General features: G+C 36.3%; 1 protein-coding gene and 1 long non-coding RNA gene across 8 annotated transcripts in view; one reads left to right on the top strand and one right to left on the bottom strand.

Moving 5' to 3' along the window:
- Nucleotides 1-15,808, bottom strand: part of PCDH9 (protocadherin 9) — a 932,607-nt gene that overhangs the window by 765,578 nt on the left and 151,221 nt on the right. The window lies entirely within an intron of this gene.
- LOC122483362 overlaps nt 1-15,808 on the top strand; it is a 135,010-nt gene that overhangs the window by 9,017 nt on the left and 110,185 nt on the right. The window contains exon 2 of the long non-coding RNA XR_006297396.1: nt 1,565-1,658. This is a non-coding gene — a long non-coding RNA (uncharacterized LOC122483362). The remainder of the gene's footprint in view (nt 1-1,564; nt 1,659-15,808) is intronic.

Consider the following 15,808-nt stretch of genomic DNA (forward strand, 5'->3'; position numbering starts at 1 on the left):
GAATGGTATGTTACTTACTTTAGAGTCATTTGGCAAAAAATTGAAGCAGAAAAAAAAAAAAAAAGGAAAAACAATCTTCCAAATATTTGCCAAACTGGTGCATTTAATTCATCAACAGCTATACATGTAAGAACATCAAATATATTTTAAATCATCTCAACATGTTAGAATATGAAGGACTAATCCTATCAGAATATGTTTATGCCTTACTTTCTTGTCATCTCTTTGAATTTAAAACTTGCATCCTATCCATTTAGAAAGGTCTCTAAACTAAGTTGAGTTGCACAACGCTAAAAGCAAGACAAGAGACCCCAAATGCTTGCTTACACTAAGTCCCATGTCTCCCAACCAAGACTTACAGTTTCAGCTCTCCCAGTAATGGAACCTTAAACCAATCAGCAATCACCTGATCAGCACTAGTGAGGTAATCTGCCTGACTGACCCCTGCCATCCCCTAAAGGAAAGTAAATTTGCAATAACCAACCCACTCTTTTACCCAGTATAACTTCCTTGTTCCTGCTCCCTCCAGCCTATAAGTCTTATTTTGCAAACTCCCCTTAGCAACTTGCTGCTACAATGGATATGCCTGATTAGAATCAGTTCTTGCTCAGATAAACTCTTCAAAGTTTTAATATGCCTCAGTTCGTCTTTTAACAGTTCTGATGTCAGAGGAGAGAGAACCAGGGAGCCCCCCCGCACCGCACCCCCCCCCCCCCCCCCCCCACTGCGCGGAGACCCCAGGAGCAAGGAGCAAACACTGGCGCCCTGAGCTGTACCTGTTGCGCTCCGGAACTGGCTGCTTTCTTGTGGTGCCTGGAGGTGATGGGAAAGTCCCGCTTGGAGCCCAGCTCAGCAGCTTTTGCATTTCGAGCTTTCAGGCTTTACTTGAGCAATTCTTGTTCTCACCGGGTCTGACTTAAGAACAGGACAGGCTGGGACTTAGAAAGTGGGTTGGGTCCGGGTCGAACTGAGTCCGACTTAGAAACTGGGCTTGGTCCAGGGTCAGATTGGTTCCGCGGTCACACTGGTTCCGATTAGAAAGCGGGCTGGCTCCGGGGTCGGACTGTGCCCGGCTTAGAAACCGGGCTGGGTCCAGTGTCAACTGGGTCCAGGTGCAGACCAGGTCCGACTTAGAAACCAGGCTGGGTCCAGGGTGAGACAGGGTCCAACTTAGAAACCTGAACGGGTTCAGAATCAGACTGGTTCCGACTTAGAAACTAGGCTGGAGGGAGGGTGGGACTAGGTCTAACTGAGAAACCAGGCTAGGTTCAGGGACAGACTGGTTCTGACAGAAACCAAGCTAGGTCCAAGGTTGAACTGCGTGTTACTGAAACTGGACTAGGTCCAGGGTGAAGCCGCAGGTACCTAAGTAAAATTTTGTTTTAAGGTTGAACAATCAGGTTAACCTTACCAAAGATAGTCCTAAATTACAGTGGCCACAGGGGAGAACTTTTAACCATCTTCAATAAACAAACATTTACTGAGGTGCCTTAGAGAAAAAAGGGGTCTCAGCCAAATACTCACCATTAAGGATAGAAAGAAAATTATTTTTCCCCCTTTATAGTTTCTAGTGACCTGGATGAAACCCACTGGGACAGCCCTGTCACTTTGGAGCCTGCAGACAGGATCCTGGGAAAACTAGCAGAAGCCAGCAAAAGGTGAGAATTCTTACCAAAGTCAGCTCTCCCATATCTCTACTGTGGTGCCTGGTCAAGGAAAAAAAAGGTAAAATTTCATGTTGTCCCTTCCTTTCCAAATTCAGATTGGCAGGCAAAAGACATTTGTATGAATTAGATCTTTGAATTGTGACTTGTTGATCCTTTCATTCTCAGGAACATCTATTGCCTTCTTGCTCCTTTTTATATCCTAATAACTTGAATTGGCAACCAATTCCCCCCAATCAGGTTGGGGACCCCCAAAATATAGCCGAACAGCAATGTGAGTTGCACCCCATTTGCAGCATGGTATGGCTGGACAGAAATGGGAATTTTAGTCCACTTGCAGCTAGGGTCCTACCGACTATTGCCTACTCTTGGGAATTGTCTAAGGCTTTCTTTCTTTTGGTTATCTTTGGGAGTGGTTGTGGATCTTGAGAGAGTAACATCCTTTGCACTGTTTTTTGGAGATAACCTCCGGCTTCCAAGAGGTTGTTCAATATGGCCAGGAATGTTTACTGTTTATCCCAGCTGAAACCTGACAAGATATTTGAAAGGTTTTCAGTCACCAGAAGCTGGCCAACTTGGCAGCGGATAGTCAGAGTCTAATAGTGATCTGAGAAACAAAGGCAAATGAAACATTTAATTTCATACTGTCTACAGCCCATTGACATGTCCTTGAAATAGGCAGAGTGACCTTCCACTAGGAACTTAGCTGCCTTGATGATGACACTTTGCTAACGACAGAAGGCAATCTTAGCCCAACCCTCCAGGATCCTGTAAGTCTATTTTAATATATAAAAAATCCTTTGGAAACTTCCTTTATCTATATAACTACCCCCCCCCCCCGCCACGCCCTGGCCAAGATACAGGTTGGAAATCATACTCCAAGCTTATGGCCCACTGATATACATATGAAGGGTCTCATGACTGAGGTTTTACTAGACAGTAATAAAAGTCCTTTTCCTAACAGTAGCAACCCGCCCCCCCCCCCCAAAGTTCTGGAAACCTTGCTTTCAAAATTCCTTGGAGACTTAGGCCATCTCTGATTAAGTCACCTGTCACAACCCCAGCACAGCTCTTTCTGCCCACAGGTCCTGTCCCGTGCTTTAATAAAAATCATCTTTTTGTGCACCAAAGAGGTCTCAAGAATTTTTCATGGCAGTCACCTCTGGACACCCACCCCTATCATTCCAAAACTGCATCAGTAGGACTTACAGCCTTTTCCACTAGTTCAAATGAAACGATGTACCCAGTTTATCTTTTAACAACACAAAGCTTCCTTCCTTAAATTCTTAAACTTTCTTAACATTTTAAAGTTGGGGATGTTACTACAGCAATGTTTTATAAAAACTAGAGCTAAATAAAACCACTTGATTCACATTTAATGTTCACTTTTTAGGCATATAAAAAGCGTTTAATTTATAATTTCATAAAACTAGTATTACTCATTATAATTGCTATATTAGTTATATTAGTAATATTCTAATGAATTTCTTCAATGACTGCAAATATCCTTTCTTTCGCAAAAGATATTAATGAAGAGAACATCATATATGATAGTAGTATCTTTCTCCATCCCCCCAATTCCTCCAAAACTGCAAATAAACAGAAGTGAGTTGAGGCAAGGGCAACCCTTATTTTCTGTGTTGGTGTTCAGTGGTGGAGAAAATAACAACTTAACAGAAGAAAAAATTTGAAGCACTATTCAGTTTGCAATTGTTTTAAAAATTATCAAATATTTTGTAATTAATGACCTACAAATTATAAAAAATCCAATCAAAATCATAGGTTAATAGGATTACAACCTGCCTGAGAAAGATCAGGCCACTGGCACAAAAACAGACACTCAGATCAATGGAACGGAATAGAAAACCCAGAAAAGGACCCACAAATGTATGGCCAACTAATCTTCGACAAAGCAGGAAAGAATATCCATAGAATAGAGACAGTCTCTTCAGCAAGCGGTGCTGGGAAAACTGGACAGCGACATGCAGAAGAATGAACCTGGACCACTTTCTTACACCATACACAAAAATAAACTAAAAATGGATGAAAGACCGAAATGTAAGACAGGAAGCCATCAAAATCCTCGAGGAGAAAGCAGGCAAAAACCTCTTTGATCTTGGCTGCAGCAACTTCTTACTCAACACATCTCCAGAGGCAAGGGAAACAAAAGCAAAAATGAGTTATTGGGACCTCAGCAAAATAAAAAGCTTCTGCACAACAAAGGAAACAATCAGCAAAACTAAAAGGCAACAGACAGAATGGGAGAAAATATTTGCAAATGACATATCAGATAAAGGGTTAGTATCCAAAATCTATAAAGAACTTATCAAACTCAACACCCAAAAAACAAATAATCCAGTGAAGACATGGGCAAGATACACGAATAGACACTTTTCCAAAGAAGACATCCAGATGGTGAACTGATAACATGCAAACATGCTCAACATCACTCATCATCAGGGAAATACAAATCAAAAACACAATGAGTGGTGCCTGGTTGGTTCAGTCAGTTAAGCAACTGACTTTGGCTCAGGTCATAATCTCACGGTTCATGGGTTTGAGCCCCACGTCGGGCTCTGTGCTGACAGTTTAGAGCCAGGAGCCTGCTTCAGATTCTGTGTTTCCCTCTCTCTCTGTCCCTCCCCTGCTCGTTCTCTGTCTCTGTCTCTCAAAAATAAGTAAATGTTAAAAAAAAAAAGCACAATGAGATACCACCTCACACCTGTCAGAATGGCTAACATTAACAACTCAGGCAACAACAGATGTTGGTGAGGATACAGAAAAGAGGAACCCTTTTGCACTGCTGGTGGGAATGAAAACTGGTGCACCCACTCTGGAAAACAGAATGGAGGTTCCTCAAAAAATTAAAAATAGAACTACCCTATGACCCAGCAATTGCACTACTAGGTATTTATCCAAGGTATGCTATTTCGAAGGGGCACATGCACCCCAACGTTTATAGCAGCACAATAGCCAAAGTATGGAAAGAGCCCAAATGTCCATCGATGGATGCATGGGAAAGAAGATGTGATATATATCTATCTATATCTATATCTGTATCTATATCTATATCTATATCTACACACACACACACACACACACACACACACAATGGAGTATTACTTGGCAATCAACAAGAATGAAATCTTACCATTTGCAACTACATGGATAGAACTAGAGGGTATTACGCTAAGCAAAATTAGAGAAAGACAAACATCATATGACTTCACTCATATGAGGACTTTAAGATACAAAACAGATGAACGTAAGAGAAGGGAAGCAAAAATAATACAAAAACAGGCAGGGGGACAAAACATAAGAGACTCTTAAATTTTGAGAACAAATAGAGGATTACAGGAGGGGTTGTGGGAGGGGGGATGGGCTAAATGGGTAAGGGGCATTAAAGAATCTACTCCTGAAATCATTGTTGCACTCCATGATAACTAACTTGAATGTAAATTAAAAACAAAAAAAAAAAAAAAGAAGGATCAAGCCAGTTTCAAACCTGCTTAACTTGCCCTTACTTCCCAGTCCACACTGAAAATGAGCAACTTGCTCTCTGACTAGTGCTTTTCACACTCTGTAATAGACAAGCTCCTTTCTTTCCGAATTTGCTTTTTGCAGACCACAAAACTTCTTTATGGTAAAGAAATCATTACATGTATTTACTGTGAGGAAATTTCCTCTAATTAAATTCTTCTTCTTCTATTTTTTTTTTTTACCCTTATGGAGGCTAAGAATAAACAGTACTAATGGGAACAGACTTAGGCAGATTAATTGATTAAAAAAAAAAAAGCCAGTGGTGCTAATTGCTCTGCTTCTCTGAAAAGTCCTAGGATTGTCAAAAGCAGGGTATATTCATAGGAATATGTTGGGCATGTGAATATCATCCATCGTTCATGTTACATCAAGTAAAAGACTAAGAACCTCTTTTGACAGAGACCATTAAGCTTTCTTCCATCTCTTGTCATTCTGTGATCCAGAATGCTTCAAGAGCATTCTGAGTAATTGGCAGATTCTTGACTTTTATCAAACCTGCCACTTACTATACAAAGATTAAACAAGATATAATACATTGTAAATACAAAAATGTATCTTTTAGATAAAATATGATTGCTTTCCATGTAGAGGTTTTTAATGGCTACATATTAGTACTTTGTTTTATTATGGGTCAAATTAAGGAGTATTTACCCCTTGATTCTGTGCATATTAAAAAAAAATGTTTAAAGGCACCAGTAACAAGACTTCCACCTGATATTAGGTAATGCCAAGCATAACTATTGTGAAGAAAAAAAGAGGTCCATTTTACCTTCACAGTTTCCAAAAACAAAAAAAAGTTCATTTAAATCTGCCAACAGGGGCACCTGGGTGGCTTAGTTGGTTACGTGTTTGACTTTGGCTTAGGTCATGATCTCATGACTCATGAGTTCAAACCCCAAGTCAGGCTCTGTGCTAACAGCTCGGAGCCTGGAGCTTGCTTCAGATTCTCTGTCTTCCTCTCTCTCTGCCCCTCCCCTGCCCAGGCTTTGTGTGTGTCTCTCTCTCTCTCTCTCTCTCTCTCTCTCTCTCTGTGTGTGTGTCTCTCTCTCCTTCAAAAATAAAAAAAAATCATTAAAAAATTTAATAAATAAATAACTCTGCCAACAGATATTATGAGGTTTGTGAAATCAGTAACATTGAATGTAAACAGAAGTGGCCAGCCTTTCACTGTTAAGTGTGAAAAGTATTAGCACTTTACAGTTTGCATGAAAGTTGCCTTTACTATTTTTAAACTTTTCCTCTTTAGGTTGACAATTGTTTCAGGAATCTACCTGCTGTGCTTGTTTTTAATGATTACATAGAACAAGCAAAACAACTGTTTTATATTGAGCTTTTCCTACTTCACCTAAGCACTGCAATTGCCACTGATTAAATTATGCAGAGGACGTGGAGAATCATTAGATTCAGTCTTAACGTATATTTCCTCTTTAAATTATGCATCTTAATAGCTCTCCTTTTTAGAAAAAAACATTGTGGTCTGTAGTAGGTATTTCTAAGTATTTGTTCACTTTAGCTCTTGAATGCAAAATTTAATAATTACATATAAATTGGTTCCTCCCCCTCCACCCCTCCCCACCGGCACCCCCTTCTGGCCACAGCGTTGACACTCAAATTATTGTTTGGGCAATGTTAAAATGCAGATTCCTTAACCCCACTTTCCAGAGATTCTAATTCAAAGGTCTGGAGCAGTAATCTGCATTTTTATCAAGCTCTAGGTAGTCTGGCATATATTTGACGAAATGTCATTCTAGCAAATTGAAGCAATAATCTTAACATTCAAATTTACATATTCATTCCTGTTAATTTCCCAAGCAAAAGGCATTTTCTCTTCAGAGATTTTTCTCTTTAAGGAAAATCAACTTCCCTGCCCAGCCCTCTATTCCCTGGGCATAATAGAGAAAACAAAACGAACCAAATTATTAAATAACAATAGCATGATCTGTGTTAATAGATTAGTAATCCCATTTCTGTTTCATGCCTTGACCACTGCGGTCATTTTCTTTTAAAAAAATGAATGACCACCACCCTCCAAATCACAAAAGATGAAATATAAAAAGCAAAACTCACCGAATACTGTAAAAAGCCAATGGATATTATTGTGTAATATAATGTTCAATTCTTAGAATGACAAAATTTTAAATATTAAAACTTAGTTCTAGTATTGGCAAAATCAATGGCAAGACTAATATGGTAGTATCAATCAAAGCTAAGTTCATCATAACCTTTTATCCAGCAACCTTACTTTTAATAATTTTTCCTAGAAAAATAAAACACACTTATTAGAAGTGTATCAAGAAAAATTAAAACAAACTATTCAATATTAAGAGAATGCTTAAAAAGCATATGATTCAATGACCAATACTATCTTGGTTAAATTACCGAAGGAAGTTACAATATGGTAATGTAATTGAGTTCCTGCTGAAAACTATAGAGTCTTGCAGAAGGCTCTTTTCAGACAATTGAGAGATGTTCCTTTGAGCAGAATAGGAGCCATTGCTGACCTCATGATATCAATCCCATATTGTTGACAGTGGAGGTGAGGTTCTGCATGCTAGAACCAAGCGGCAGGAAGGGAATTTCTTACATAATATACTTCCAAAAAATAGTTGTGGTGTTATGTAAATATTCCAAAATTTCTAAAAAGAAGCATGTGTTCTGCTATGTAATAGTAAATAATAGAAAAATGTATCTATTAGCTAACTAGCTATCTCCCTATAGTAGTGAATATTATGGAGTAAAATTCAATATAAGAGAGTTATATCTTGAAAATCACCCAAGAGGATATTTATATCCTGAAACACCTACAGGTAGTTTCATTTATAAGGTTATCCAGGGGAAGAAAACTCATGACAAGTACTATAGAATTATTCTACTCAACTGTAAAAAATATAAAAGTCAAGCAAAATTGAGAAAAACTTGGAAAGATGTATTGCAACCTAGTATGTCTTTAATATGTGATTTATAATCTCTGAATAAAAAGGAATTAAGAGTATAAAATTTTAGTATTAATATGTAAAAGATTATTTTGAACTGAAAAAAAGAAGAAAGAAATGCTTTTATGGAAACTATGATTCTTAATATATATTAGTTTATTCTAACATCTGAGAACAGGAGAATCCCCTAGAACCTGATCAGACATTGTTAAACTGAGCTGCAGCCAGAATTTGGTTGTCCTAAATGTAGACATTTTTTTAGTGCCTTGCATTGTTCCAATGAGGAATGGATCAGTTGTCCTGTATACTCCTATTTGCAATCCCTTAGTTTATTAGTGTGATAGACAAGAAAAAAAAAATGTAACTTTTTGTTTAAAATTAAGTGCTCAGAAAAAGCCAAATGACACCAAGGAGTATAATCCACCTATGTGTATCATTTTCAAATTTTTAGTTCTTTCCTTTGAAGCAGTTTGTATTGCTCAAAACTTCTCAATTTAGTACATTTGTTTCTCTTGGGGGAACAAGGTTATTGTTCTTGTGGGTGCACAAAGAGGAAGGTTATTGAATTCAGTTATGAAAGAATGAAAGAAGAGGAAAGGAACTGGGAATGTTTTGATTTTCCATAAACATAAAATGGAAATTAAAAAACCCTGACAGGTGTAGCTTTATTAATGTTGACTGGCTAAGGTACAAAAGGATTCTAGGGCCTTCCCTTCTATACTATTTTCCTTTTATTCATTTATTTATTTTTATTTTTTAGAATTATTATTTTTTATTTTAGAGAGAGAGAACATGCTGCAAGAGGGGGAAAGAGGCAGAGAGAGAGAAAGAGAATCCCAAGCAGGCTCCCTGCTCAGTGTGGAGCCTGACATGGGGCTTGATCCCACAACCTTGGGATCATGACCCAAGCCAAAATCAAGAGTCAATTGCTCACCTGATCGAGCCACCCAGGGGCCCCTCATTTCCTTTTAAATCCCTACTTTCTTATATAGTATAACATTTGAGTTAATTCAATTAATTGTTTGAAGGAAAAATGTGATTTTAAAAATCTGGTTCTCCTAAGGAAGGGGAGCAGAGAACCTAGGAAGCTTTTTCAAAGTTGCTTTGCCATCTCCAGCTCTAGCTTCTCTATTGTAACAATCCATTGTTCCTTGAGGGACTGAGAAAACACTAATGTTTTCTTTTGTACTTATGACATGCACATTTCAGAAAGTTTCCTAAAATCTCTCCATCTATTTTCCCCTCTGGTTAAAATTCCATCACACCTTACTGTGCTATAACTCATCATATCTATTTATTTATTTCTGTGCTTTCTTCCATATTTTCACACACAACCTGATACACTCTCTGATTTAGATTTTTTTTTAATTTTTTTTTATCGTTTATTTGTTTTTGAGAGACAGAGAACAAGCAGGGAAGGGGCAGAGAGAGGGAGACACAGAATCTGAAGCAGGCTCTATGCTCTGAGCTGTCAGTACAGAGCCCCATGAGGGGCTTGAACCCACAAACTGTGAGCTCATGACCTGAGCTGATAGAGGATGCTTAACGGAGTGAGCCACCCAGGTGCCCCAACTCTGATTTAAATTTTAAAATTTTCTCAACACTGTACATTGTTTTACTTACTAGCAAATAAAACACTCCATCTGAATATTTTATAATCTTTCAAATTTTTTTATTTATTAAGAAAATAATGATTAAGTGAATGATGATACTGTGACTACTACTATTAATAAATAAAAATGCCAATACATCATGATATGCCAAAAGTGTAAGAAAATCCTACTCTACTGTGTGGAATACTGGCCAGCCCCATTATATTGGGGCCAGATTGGAGAAATTTAGAATTTAGAATTTAGAAAGAATTGACAAAAAAAATTGACAAAGCAGTGATAGGAATGTAATATTAATATAATTTTCACAAACAAAAAGCTTTAACCTAAATTAAAAGTGTAAAGAAAAAAGAATAGTTAAGATATGCAAATATGTTGATTGTCCAAAGCATTCCACTTATAACATCTATTCTCCAACCATGTCAAAAAAGAAATGATGAGTATAGTCATTATAATGAGGGAAGAAAAACATGTTGAGCACATTCTATATGCCAAATACTGCTCTAAGTACTTTACCTGCATTATTTTAGCTACAGATCTCTTATAGAAAAGAATAAAAGCAAATCTCTTATTTGAAAGAGAGTCCATAGATGGAGATTTAGCATAGTAGAGCATTTGTTTTGTGGAAATAGATAATGTTCTGTACACTTGTGAGAAGCTATGCCTTTTTGGTATGTGGATAACTGGAAACACTCATCCTTCTTTGGTAAATCAAAGAGCTGTGTAATGAGGTAGTAGAATAAATCTCATTCAATGGGAAGGACTAGTGAGCTAAGGGGAAGACAGAAGTTTAAATCAGCAAGCACTACAAAACATAGATGCCATTAACAGGCAAACTAGCGAGGCTGTGGGAGCACAGAGTGGTAACACAGGAACCGGTGGTATACCCTTTCAGTCAGGAAGGATTTCTCAGCTGAAGTGCTTTTTAAACCAAGAGCAAAACTATGAGGGAGGGAAATAGTGTTCTTGACAAATGAATCCACATCTCCAAAGTCTTCTTTAGTTTCCATGAAAACTATTAATAGAACTGATCATAAAACTTCATGAAACAAAGCTGCTTTTCCAAAAACTAAAGAGAAATGATACTACATCTTATTCAAGACTGATCACCAGCTACACTCAATGTATGTACATTATAGAGTTTAATTCTCCTATTCAAAGTAACATAAGATGTGTTTATTACCATTGCTTCAACCTCTGAGAAGTAAACGTGCACAAAAATGACAGGGTTGCTGTGTTTAATGACTGATTATGTCTGATTAATATATCCAGAATCTGAATTCTTCCCACCACCTTCATTGCTAAACATTTCTTGCCCAGTAATAGAAGAGCCTTCAGTGAGATTGTCCTATTCCTGAAATCGCTCTCCTGTGGTCTGTTCTCAAAAGAATAAGCAGAATAAAGACCAAAGTGAGATCGTGTCACTGCTCTGCTCAAAAATATCAACAACCTTTAATTTTATGTCATGCCCTAAAAGATACCTGCTCCCACCCCATAATCATCACTCATCAGTCTCTGCCATTGTTTCCCACTACTTTCCGTCACTCTCTTTTCTCCAATCTCTCTGGCTCCTTGCTATTTATTCAATGTGATAGAAATGCTCTTACCTCAAGGCCTTTGCCCTTGTTACTTTTCTTCTACCCCTCCCTTTGCTTCAGATACCCATTTGCCTGCATCCTCAGCTATTTCTGTGTTTGTTTTTCAACTGTCATTTTAATGAGGTGTCCCTGATCACTATTTTTAAAGAATGACTAATCTCACCTCTCTGGTACTTCTTATTCTTCAGCACTCTCTGCTTGATTTTTCTCCTAGCACTTATGACCACTTGATAAAAATCTTACTTTTATTTTCGGTCTCATCCCTCGCGGATATAAACCATTTGTAAAGGGATTTTTGTTTGTTCTCTGCCAGATCTCTGGTGTCTATTATAGTATTTGGAACATAGTAGATACTCAGTAAATATTTTTGAATGAGTAAATGGATGACACTGACATTCTTTGACAGATTTAGATTTAAATTCAGAATCACTTTTCTTCCCCCCATTTTTCCTACTCGTTATCTCTCCTTAAGTCTTTGATTCTTTTGTCAACAAGTTTCTTTGATATTGCATTTCACTCACAGCTATTAACTTTTAATATTAATATTTAGGGCATCATTGTTTTCCCAGTGGAATTACTATAATACATACTGAACATGTTTGTGCAGTCAACCTACCCACCTTTAAAAATGCACTATGTGTATATTAATTTAGATGTAGTTCCAAATGCTAATTCTTTCTAAATAATAGTTCTATAGAAATGCCTAAAACTTTCCACTGTCTTTCCATTAGATAAAATACACATTCCAAAGCATGACATTTCAGGCCCCTAATGATGTAGCTCCTTACCTGTTATATTCTCTATGTTCCTGATAACAAAACTACTTGACTTTCCTCCAAGTGGCTGTGATATCAATGGACATCAGCACCCAGATCTCCTTCACACTTTTATAGGAGCCACAGTTGGGCGTAACCTTTAGTAGCTGCCCATTGACACGGAAGCCATGGTTCCTAGGGCTGCTTCCTACCAAAGGCTCACATGGCAGAGGGACTAGTGCCAGTGCCGAGGCTCCCAGCTGCCCCATCAGCCCGGCCACATTTTTCTCAGACCTGCACGGAGTTCTGAGTCTCTCCTACCCAACCTCCCTTACCTACTCACCTTTCACAGATTTGAGAACATGAATTGGTCTGTAGGTTTTGTCTTCTCCAGCCCCCTCCTCTTTATCCTTCAATAAATCTCTTGTAGATCTTTTCTGATCCTGTTGCCTGCTTCTCTTGGAAAATTAGGATGTGATTCACTGATGATCAAAAATGGTAATGTTTTTCAGCCAGTCTTTGCTCTTCCTACAATGCCTTCCTTCTCTTTCTACTGGTCTAAATCTTAACTTGTCCATAAGATGGCAAACTCAAGGGCTATAACTGTGCCTCATATATACCCCCCTGCTCTGTAATCTTTCCAATTGTGAACTTCCTTAAAAAAATCTTTTATTGAAGCTTTTCCTGTACAATATCTTATCCTCCCATTGAATTTCAAGCCTCTTGATGGCAGGAACCATGTCTTATTTATCTTCATATAATGTAAACACAGCACCTTGGAAGTTCTAGAAATTCAATATGTATTTGATGAATTCGATTGCCGAGGGTTCTTTATTAGAAGGGAGAGAGGCTAGTATATCAAAATAAAGTACTATTTATGATCTAGAGCCCCTCTTCACATTTACATCTAAATCTTTCATAACATTCCAATAAATCAGAAAGCAATTCTCTATTACAGTTCTGCAGTAGCCAATCTGGATATGGTCCACAAATAAGAAACTAAGAAAATATCACTTTACAATAGTGGACAAAGTCCAAGGCTCATGAGTGGTTAACAAAGTCTATGTGTAAGTAGTATAATTACCATCTCCTAAAATATGTTAGATAAACATTAAGGATCAGCGTAAGGGGACCTGGAATTAAGGATTTTGGAAGAGTACAAAAGGCAAAGTAATTAAGATACATTTATCACGTAGGAAAGAAAAGGTGTAGTAAAAAATTATAATACTAAAAAATGGATAATATTCAGAAATCTAGTCCTGTTTATCACTTAAAATATGATGAAATGTATGAAACATAAAATAGTTTCTAAATGTGTTATCTTAAATAGGAAAAGAAACACTGTCTTGGTAAAAAAAAAATTACACTAATTTAAAATATGATTTTATCATTCCTAAATCATTGTCAAAGCCCTCAAAATTTTAACTAAGTACCCAATAAACTGTAATAAATATTTTATTCCTGTTCATATATTTCACATAGACTTCAGAACACCAACTTTGGGATTTTAGTGGAAAGTGTGTAAAAAAGCTATTTGAAATCAAAACTTTCAAAATCAATTCTAATGGACATATGGCTACATTAGCAACTTTTTTTGCCTAGTAGTCAATGTTTAAAGGTCCCTATTTATGCACTACTCTGGCCATTTATTAAACTATATTTCTATGAAGTGTTAGTTTTCAGTCTCATGCTGTTGTCATGTAACTGTGACCACTTTCTGCATTAAGAAGAATTAGCAAATCAAAATCAATAAAACAATTCAGGATTTCAGAAGGAATTAGAAAATAAAAGCAAATTATTAATATTTAGGCAAACAGCTTTGAAATCCACTGCCCAATGTTAACAGCCTATTAGGCTATACTCAGTGCTGAGTGGATAACAGAAGTTTCCACAAAAGCATAACCTGTGAATTAAAGCCCATTTGTGGAGAATATTTATTTATATTAGGTATGATACATGTATCACTACATAATAAACACATGAAATTATTTGTGTGTGATCTTATTATAAAATCTAGTAGAATAAATTTCATTAGTTTGCAAAAAGTACAGTAACTTTTTGATTAGCAAACCATTAAAACATTGTCAATCAATCTAACTTAATGTGCAGTGTTCTTATATTAAGGTAGTAGTGATGGTAAAAGAAATCTCTGATTTCATTTTGGAAAAAAAATACCCATACCTAATTGTCCTATAGTTTAAACCTTGTTCAGTTTATTATGCTGGGAATAGCAACACTGACACAAAATGACAAGGATATAGAGAACATCAGTAATTCAAGAATGAATCATGTGTAATAAATGGTTATTTGTGGTGATAATACTTTAAGCAATGTGATGATTTTTGTTTGTGTTGTTTTGTTGTGCATTTAAGCAAGTACCATCTGTGGTTAATGACAGTCTCATAGAACAGGATGTTGTTTTATATGATTAATTTTGGGGTATGTTGAAACTCTACAAATGTAATCTGTATTCACTTCCCTGCACTGCGAATCTTCTGTTTTTAAAATGGCAAAATCCTGTCATACCTTTAGTATTAAAGTTATTATTCATATCTGAAATGTAGTATTTCTACTCTACTTAATAGTTTCCTGGAGGCTGACTGGAACTAGAAGTTTATCTATTTTACTTTATCACATTTCTCTTAACTTCTTTTAATCAGTGATCCTGTTTGGCCTATAATTTAGGTCATGTACACTCACGAATTTTGCTTAATTTTGCTTAACACTTCTCTGAGTTGTGGCTTAATTTTTAAATAAAACTTCACCAATAATTTCATCTTTTTAGGCTCTACTATCCCTTAATTTAGACTTCCCATTTTTTTCTCAGAATTTGGGGAAAAATTATCTAGTTAGAAGTCCATATTTACAAATGGTACATTTTATCATTCTCATGTCTGTGTTGCTTCTTCGAAACAATCACAACTATATATTCTCAGAGCTATACCCATTTGCAAATTCCTAAATATACATACCAAATAATTTTACAGTGCTATGTTTAGATAAAATTTCCCAGAAAACTTCTGAAATTCTACATTTTCAGACTTGATTTCTACTTGTTCTTTTGTTAAATGAAAACTCAAGTCTAAAAAAATACTACAATGTCTCTGGAGCTTTCCAATGTACCAAGTAATTATTCAAATTAGATTATAAAGCTAAAATAAAATTAATGACAATGATCTTGAATCCTGGTTAACCAGGAGAAAGGTTTTCTTTTTTTAGCTGGATAAGATTAAAGATAATAACTGTATAAAAAGTACAGTTAATCTCTATGAATTGAAAATATATTCTGCATCTTATACAACAGAATATACAGATTAATAATTTATGTTTTATTAATATGCATGTATTACCTCTGTTGAATTCCATTTTATAAAGTTTTGCATAATTAATGTGGTATTTTAATCATGTTACAATAACAGAAGTCAGTCTGGAAACATAACTGGGTTAGGCACATTTAGTGATGTCTAGTGGGAAGCATTCTTATATCAGCCTTAAATAACTAATTAGAGAGAGCAACAAAAAATGTGTCACTAGCGTTATTAAGAAAAGAGGGTCTATATATTAATTTAAAATATCAACCTACAACTGGGAAAAGGAAATTGTGACTGTTTAAAATAATGTATATACAGAGAATATCAGGAAAGTAATCAGTGGCTTCTCATTATTAAGTATCATTATGAGACATCATGAGCCCAATATAGTTTTTTT

The sequence above is a fragment of the Prionailurus bengalensis genome, chromosome A1, assembly GCF_016509475.1.
Source record: "Prionailurus bengalensis isolate Pbe53 chromosome A1, Fcat_Pben_1.1_paternal_pri, whole genome shotgun sequence".
Taxonomy (NCBI): Eukaryota; Metazoa; Chordata; class Mammalia; order Carnivora; family Felidae; genus Prionailurus; species Prionailurus bengalensis.